The sequence below is a fragment of the Salvelinus sp. IW2-2015 genome, linkage group LG10 (assembly GCF_002910315.2).
Source record: "Salvelinus sp. IW2-2015 linkage group LG10, ASM291031v2, whole genome shotgun sequence".
NCBI lineage: Eukaryota > Metazoa > Chordata > Actinopteri > Salmoniformes > Salmonidae > Salvelinus > Salvelinus sp. IW2-2015.
The window spans coordinates 4976085-4984819 of record NC_036850.1 but is presented as its reverse complement, the minus strand read 5'-3'; the positions used below and the strand labels follow the sequence as shown (position 1 = coordinate 4984819).

General features: G+C 46.5%; 1 pseudogene; it reads left to right on the top strand.

The window, feature by feature from the left end:
- LOC111969085 (SH3 and multiple ankyrin repeat domains protein 2-like) overlaps nucleotides 1-8735 on the top strand; it is a 177374-nt pseudogene that overhangs the window by 37313 nt on the left and 131326 nt on the right.

The window sequence follows — 8735 nt, the reverse complement described above, 5'->3', positions numbered from 1 at the left end:
TCTCTCTCTCTCTCTCTCTCTCTCTCTCTCTCTTTCTCTCTCTCTCTCTCTTTCTCTCTCTCTCTCTCTCTCTCTCTCTCGTTTTTAAAAGTTGGGGATTCAAAGGAGGACTTATATTGCCTTTTTCCACTGCTAATTCAAGTAATCGAAAACTGGCTTCTGGACTGTTGGGGTTACTGTACAAGTGTTCTGTCTAGTCTTTGTGTCGTATGGGAAGCATGGGAGTAATAGAGATTGATCATTCCCAAGAAATTCAGAGCCACTCCTCAGATTCCTGTTCTCCCCTGTTCTTTCCCAGGATAACTGTGCCAGGGTGCTGCTGGTCCGTGGAGCCGACAAAGCGGTGAAGAACTACAACAGCCAGAGTCCCTTCCAGGTGAGACCCGTAATGCATCCTCTCATCCAAAACCGGTACTGTAGTTCTGACATACCAGAGCTGCGGGTTTAATTCCTTCATGGGCTACATAGTTTATCCAATATACAGAATATATACTGAAGAAGTTTTCTTATCAGTCAGAGATGGCAGTGTGAATGGGACTCTATTTAGAAAAAACACACGTTTCAAGTCCCAAGTAATATTAAGGATGCATCTCAATAGTCTGAAGTGGCTTCCTCTACCTAACTCCTCTACTTGACTCCTCTCCTTTATCTGCATCTGAAAAGCAAGTGCTGAAGGGAATGGGCTGAGTGTCACTAGGTCACATAGTTGTGTGTGTGATGCAGTTGTAGACATCTTGCAAAGTTGCATACGTCCACGGGTTGGCTCGATGTGTTGTGTGTGTCTTGCCGAGATAATTGCTCGAATACACAGAAGGCAGTGCAGCTGACTCTATTGATTCCAATGAGAGTCCTGCATGAGTCACGTCTGAGTCACAAAGGAGCGTTTTGAAGCAGGCTTTTATGTAAGGCGGTCCTCGGATCCTCGATGGCCCTCCACAGGCACTTCAGTGGCCCTCTTAATCTCTCTGGCTTTCGCCAGTGGGGTTGGTCCCAAAAGTTGAACTTGTCTAATTGTCTCCTATTCTTTTCCAATTGCACTGGTTTTGTTACACTTGAAATGTCTAGAGGAGACAAGGAGAAGACACAAGCAGAGGGTTAGAACATGGTGCTCCCAATACCATGGTTGTGGGTACAATTCCCGTATGGCCCCCTGAAACGGAATATAGGTGTCTCTATCAAAGTTGCCAATGAATTGATCAAGTAATGTCACTTATTGGGGCGGAGTTCAATGGGAGTGAAAATATGTGATAGTGTGTGTCTCCGCTGCTTTGCCTGTGTATCTGTAGCTAAAAATAGAGTCCCAGCAGCCCAATGAGATCATCAATTAGAGCTCTGCTGAGTAGCTCAAAATCCCTCCCCCTCCTCTGTTGGCCCAGACTCTGGATGTAGGTGTTTTCACAAGATTCTTCTATAAAGCATTTGCCTGTTTCAACCTCACTCTCTAACCCCCCCCCCCCCCTGTTCCCTCCCTTGCTCCCTTGTTCCCAGATGTGTGATGGACAGTGTCAGTGTCTTTATAGTTCCCCTCGTCCTTTATCCCTTTCACGTTTTATTTTTTTCTCGCTCTCCTCTCCAGTCTCTCCAGTCTCTTATTTGATTATTTCTTCACTGTCCCCTTTCTCCTCTATTCTTTTTCTTTCTTCTTTCCTCTCCCTCCCCTTCCTTCTGTCTCTCTTCATTTCTCACATTTCTCTCCTTTTCTCTCCTCTCTCTCTCTAAATGTTCTGCCATTTTATTTCTCCCTTTCCTTTCCTTTCTCTCTCTCTCTCTCTCCCTCTTTCATTCTGTCACCTGTGGTGTCCGTTTCTTCCGCTGTGTTGCATTCAGATGAGACTGTAATCCCGCTGGACACACACGGGTTGGAATCAACTTTGTTTACGTGTCATTTCATGTAAATGACGTTGAACCGTCTGTGCCCAGTGGGAAGTGAAATAATAAACTGGAATGAGAAACATGCAGAAGTATTCAACTTTATACTGAAGCTCCAATCGCTATCTGTCTCTCAGCGAAAGTCTAGCCCTTTAGCCCAGGGTATGGGAGGATGTTTATCAGTATTGAGAAACTCACGATGAGAAACAAGAACATGCAAATTCAAGAATGACGGGAAGGGAAAGAGAGTATTTCTACTGTCTGTCTCTGTATCTATAACAAAATTCCTCCTTTCCCATCTCCTTTCCAATCTCCTCCTGTCTTCTCCATCTTCCCTACTCGCGTTCTCCTATGTGCCTGGCCCTTTAAGGATCCTCCCTGGTCTTGAATCAGAATGAATTCCCTCCCTGAGTTGTTGGATGTAGTTTCAGGCACAATTCTCCACCCATTCCTCCTCCCCTACCTCCTTCTCTTCCTCCTCCTTCTCTCATCCACCACCATAGACAACAGTGTCTTCATGGAAACAAGGGGTCATTCCCAGCATTCCTATGCGTTGGGAACATGAAGGAGTGAGGGAGTGAAGGAGGGGGTGGCAATGAAGGTGTTTTCCCCTATACATGCCTGTGCTCTACACTACGGCCGTGTGGCTTAGATGTGGTCTTTAGGCTTTAAATCACACTACAGCTATACACTCTGAGGAAAAATGGTTCAAAAAGGGTTCTGCAGTTGTCCCCATAGGAGACCCCTTTTGGGTTCCAGGTAGAACCCAGGTAGAACCCAAAAGTTCCAGGTAGAACCCAAAAGGGGTTCTTCAAAGGGTTCTCTTACGGAGACGGCCGGAAAAACATTTTTTTTCGAAGAGTGTACACTTCAGCTGTAGGCCTCATTCTATACCTTTGTCTCCTCACAGTGCTATCGCTCTCAGTTTACCCGTGTTCAGTTATGATACCCAGTGATCTGCAATCAGAGTTACACCTATCACAACGGCTCATAAGCAATGAGGGCATGTTATGTTTAAGCGAAGAAGGTTTGTCATTTTGTTATGAAGTGTTGTCCAAAGAGACTGCAGTAAACCCCACCCTCCCCCTCCTCCAAATCCCTCCTCCTCCCTACTCCCTCTCCCAGGGAATGATCTCTCCTGTAATGTAATCAACGCTCTGTTCCTCTCACTGCATACCACGTGTACATCCACTGCCCCCCGGGGACACTATGATATTGCTCCCTTTCGTCCAGTGGGTAAGACTGGGGGTGACTTGTCATCAACCCATAGTTGCCCACGCTGCCATGTTGACTGGCTGATGGTGGCGCCGTGATGCCATCAGGCTTACACACTGTCATGGCTGTTTGCTGCTATATTTACATGTGTTTTTGTCCATTGATGGAGAAGTGGAAAGGAAGAGAAAGGGAAGAGAGAAGGAGAGAACGAGAAAGATGAGAGAGGGGAAGGGTGAATGTGGGTTTTATGAGTCTTTCATGTGTTAGGTTCTAAATGAACCTAATAGAACTCACTGACGCTTAATAAAGCTCAGACAAAGTTTATTCCCCCGTTGGGTCATACAGCTGCATAAGACAAAAGACATATTCACACAAGCGCTGATATGTAACCCTTTCTCCTATACTGAGTCTCCTCCCACACATTTGAACAGCCAATGCGTCTCTGTTGCTAGACAGAACCTTAGTGATATCTGTATCTTCCTCGCTTCATCTGACCTGACTTCAGCCCCAAATTGCTCGCTCGTCCCCAACTCACGGCTGTCCTGTTGACTGGTACCAGGCGGTGTCTCTTCTCCTCCCACAGGATCCCCGACGGCTAACAATAACATATCCTGACAGAATGTAAACGTTCTACATTCCCCTCTCTCCCTCGGTGACATGAATAAGTACATTTCATATTTTCAGAACCCAACACGTCACACGGGGCTAGTGAAAGGGGCCTTCTTCCATTAGAGCCATGCAAAACAAGATGCTGACCCACCAGCCACCACACTCTGTCTCTCTCTCTCTCTCATATGTAGGTAGCACGCATTTCTCACAACATATCCCTATATCCCTCTCTCTAGCGACCCCTTTGCTTTCTCTCTCATCCCTCTCTTGCTCCCTCTCCTCACTTTCTTTCTCCCACATGCTATCTTCCACCACTGCTCTCTCTCTCACCAACGTTCACTCTTCCGATGGTGGGTGTAGGTGAGTGTGGGCGTGTGTGTACGCACATTGGTATGCGCGTGTGTGTGTACTTGTGTGTTCCGGTCATGCTTAAAGGTCAGGATTCGTAACAGGCTGCAGATGGTTACATCCAGATAGGAATTTAGTAGAATCAAGTCCGAATTGCTACACAGACACACACACGCACACGCACGCACACGCACACACACACACACACACTCACACACACACACACACACACACACACACACACCACACACACACACACACACACACACACACACACACACAACAATGAATTGTTTGAATTTGTAGAGTAATGTAAAGGTTGTTTTGCGGACATATAAATGTGGCCCTTCAAATTGGCAATCCCCCCCCCCCCCTCCTCTCTCTCTTCTCCCTCTCGCAGGTGGCCATCATCGCCGGGAACTTTGAACTGGCCGAACTGGTCAAGAACCACAAAGAGACAGATATAGGTGATCAACTGGCTTACCCTCCTCTTTTCCACCTCCCCCTCCACTTTTCTCTGTCTGAAATGGATATGTTATTGATAATAGGTTGTTGATCTTTTCTTTTGTTTGTTGTGTGTGTGTGTTGTTGTGTGTGTGGTGTGTGGTGTGTGTGTGTGGTGTGTGTGTGTGTGTGTGTGTTTGGTGTGTGTGTGTGTGTGTGTGTGTGTGTGTGTGTTGTGTCTGCCCTTCTGCAAGTATGTTCTCCATTATCAGTGTGAGTGTGTGTTTGTGCGTGCATGTGCATGTTGGTGTGTGGAGTGCTAGAGAACCATGACAGGATTTTGTCATCAGCCCCCCCCTTCCTGGGACTTACCCTATCACACTGGGAATCCAGGATCCCTCAGGTGGCATATGAGAGCAGGGTTAGGGAGGATAGAATGACTATACTAAATCCGCCCACACAAAATGGTTTCCTTCTCCCAAAGGAATTTAAAATAGATTTCTACTTTCTATGTTTTCCCCTGTGGGTTTATCTGCCGTGCCCCCACACCCCCACTGCCCTACAACGCCATCATCTTTCTTAATGAAAACTATTTCACATGGAGGGAAAAAGGTTAAGCGGGAGGATTACCATCCCCAGACAAATTAAATAAAAAAATGAATAAATAATAGAAAAAAGTAGTGAATAGATAAATTAAATAAATATCTAAGATGTAATCCCAATTTCCCCCCCCCACCCTAGCAAGAGTTCCCCAGGCCCACAGCTGCAGCGAGGGCTAGATGAAACGCAGTGCTGCAGGATTACCCGCGTCTCTCACATTCTGCCGCCATCGTCTCCTCTCCCCTTCTCAGGCCACCCCCCTGCTCCCCACGTTGCACATTAACCTTCTCACAACGGGACGCCGTCGCAACCTCGACTCCGGTGGGGCCATGAGACCCGAACTCCGCCATTAGCCGTTCTAGATGGAATGAAAAGGCCCCGGATAACTGTCCTCTGCTACAGTCCTCGCTGCTTTTACTTTCACTTTAATCTTTCTGTCTCTATCTCTCGGCTCACTGTCAGCCGTGCCTCACTGAGTCTTGTAATGGGATATTTTCTTTGCTGGATTATCGGCCATGGGTTCTGCATGTTGCAATCAGAGAAAGGTGGTGCTCTGAAGCTCAACCACCACTCTCCTACCTCCTCTACCCTCTTCCTGCCATTTCTAGTCCCTACTCTCACCCGCTCCGGGTGGCGGGTAGCTTGCTATGTTGGGATCAGGTAGAATTGTGTATCTGCGTATGGTGGGTAATTGTCTTATCCTGCCTGAGCTGAGGCACTACCCTGGCATGGTACAGGATTGATTGTGTGTGTGTGTGTGTGTGGTGTGTGTGTGTGTGTGTGTGTGGTGTGTGTGTGTGTGTGTGTGTGTTGTGTGTGTGTGTGTGTGTGTGGTGGTGTGTTGTGTGTGTGTGTGTTGCCTTAAAGAATTTAGAAGGTGCACTAAAGAGCATTAGCCCAGAAAGAGTAATTAGTGAGTAGAGCTATGCGTCGTTAAGACTCACACACCTTCTCTCCCTCTCCCTACATCCTTCTCGCTCCCTTGTTCCCAGACGTGTCAGTGACTTTATAGTCTGTCTCTTTCTTTGTGTTGGAGTTGGATTAGACGATAGGCATGAATTTAATCCTGTACGAGAGAGCACAGAGCAGTTCAGCTAACCCTGACACTGCCTAGCCTGTCTTGTAACCCAACTCAAGGTGCTCATGAATCAGTGTATTATTGAATTACTAACATGGTATGCCCCAACACTCATTCAATTAACTAGTCTGTTATTCAATCTCTGTATTAGACCCATAGGAGATACCAGAGAGTCAGACCAAAGCAATAGAAATGGGTTGGATAGATTATGGTGGAAGGGTTATATTGCCATATAATGTATGTTTAGGTTCTTGGACTGGGTTAGCGAACACAAGGCTAAGTGAATAATATAGTGACAGGATATTGTAGCGGGTTCGGCGCAAAGATCTTTGTAAGGCAGGGTTTACACATACAAACACACACCACCAGTCCAAGTGAAGGGTTAAACCGGTTTATTACTATCAGGTTTCGGCAGTGTTCCTGATATACAAAGCAAACAGAGAAAACACTTCATTCCAATCTTGGTCGATGGGGGGGGTTCAAACCTTGTTGAAATCATAAGTTCCTTTCTTCCGTAAAACCTCCTTCTCCACCGTACGTTCTGTCTCCCCAATAACCTCCTACTCCTTTACCTCCTGGGGTCAAAGAAAAGACAAAGAAAAAAATAAGTAGAGGCCTTGATTGGTTTCACCTGTCTGCAGTTTGGCTCTGATTACAACTGGAGACAGGTGTGGCTGTTCTGCTGCAGTCTAGAAGTTTTCCCCTGAGCTGTCCATGGTCCTGCCTCTGGGGAATACTTCACATTGCTGTCCGTGGTCCTGGCAGCCAGAAAACAAAGGAAACTCGCAGGCACATACTGTCCATCCACCACACAACCCCTGAAACCGCTACAATGTGAATAAGAAAGTGGATGAATTATAGATGGATAGAGCAGAAATGATGCTCCTCGAAGGACGAGGCGTCATTCTTTAGCTCAGCCTATAGTGAGAATTCCCAAGTGTGTGTGTCTGTGAGTGTGTGTGTGTGTATGTGTGTGTGTGACCTACATCCATAGTAATGACACAGATAATGTCGGGAGTAATGAGAATAGCATTGGGATGTGTGTAATGTAGTCAGAGAGGCTTAGGAATATCCACATGTTCTGTACAAGACATAAACTCACAGAACCTAAATCTGAGTGAAGCGTCAATAACCATAAATGTGTGTGTCATGCGTGTGATTGTGTGTTCATTTGCACGTGTGCATGTGAGTCTCGCAGTGTTCATCTCTTTGAGTCAGCTGACTCTTGCTCCTTGTGAAAGCAACACACTCCGAACCAGAAACAAGGTTACCATGGCATCAGGGCTTGTGTGCTAATCATTAAAAGACTATGGCATCTGGCTGATGCTCCAAATGGTAAGAGAAATTTGGGCAAAAGTACAATTCCCAGTTTGAAGGAAAGTTATACAGAGCGGATAATTGGAGATAAAGGAGATAGGGGTGGTGGAGAGATGTAGAAAAATAAGTATAGTTGGAAAGGGGTAATACTATCAGGAATCAAGGAGACCCAGGTGCAGACATGTTGAATAAACAATGGTTTAATATTCCAAGGGGCAGGTGAGAGACAGGTCAAGGCAGGCAGGGGTCAATAATCCAGAGATGTGGCAAGTGTACAGGTCAGCAGGCAGGCTCAGGGTCAGCGGCAAGCAGAGTGATCAGGCAGGCGGGTACAGAGACGGGACAGGCCAGGGTCAAAAACCAGGAGGGCGAGAAAAAGAAAGGCTGGGGGGAAAAAGGAGCTGACAGGACAAACTCTGGTAGGCTTGACAAACAAGACAAACTGGTAACAGACAAACAGAGAACACAAGTATAAATACACAGAGGATAATGGGGAAGATGGGCGACACCTGGAGGGGTTGGAGACAATCACAAAAGACAGGTGAAACAGATCAGGGTGTGAAAAAGGTGAAACATCTGCCAATGTGCCCTTGAGCAAGGCTCCAGGGTCGCTGGATAATGAGCACCCTGGATGTTACCCCACTCTCTGAGGGTTTCTCGGGGAGAGTTGGGATATGCCAAAAACACATTTAGGACAAAGTTAAGCACCCATTCATATCCTCATATCAATCTGACACAGCAACATGGTCAGCCACAGAGCAGCACCCCAGGAGAAGTTTAGCAGAGAGGGGTGGCAAATAAAGATGGTGAGGGGTATACGTAGATAGAGGGGGTAGTAAGTAGAGCTAGGAAGAGGGTTAAATTGAGATAGGAGTTAGTGTGCAATGTGTCCAATCGATCAGTGCTATAGTAACTAGGCGCGAGTGAATGTGTCCAGACACTGCTTTGGTAGATAGGCCAGTAAATCTGTTTCTTAAATCCAGTCAGTTTTTTCCCCATTCTGCCGGTAAGCCTCTCTAAGAATGATTGGCAGATGTGTGTATTAGACCTCACGCTGCAAGAGTGTGATAATCCGCCATGGTGAACAAATCAAACACACAGATACACAATGTGTGCGTCATACACACACGTGCACACAGAGACACGTGCATGCACACACTCAACACACTCCTTAGCACACAAATGGCCATCCCAACAAACACTCAACTAAACACACAGACAACCAAACACCCACTCATCCAATGCTCAGCGACCA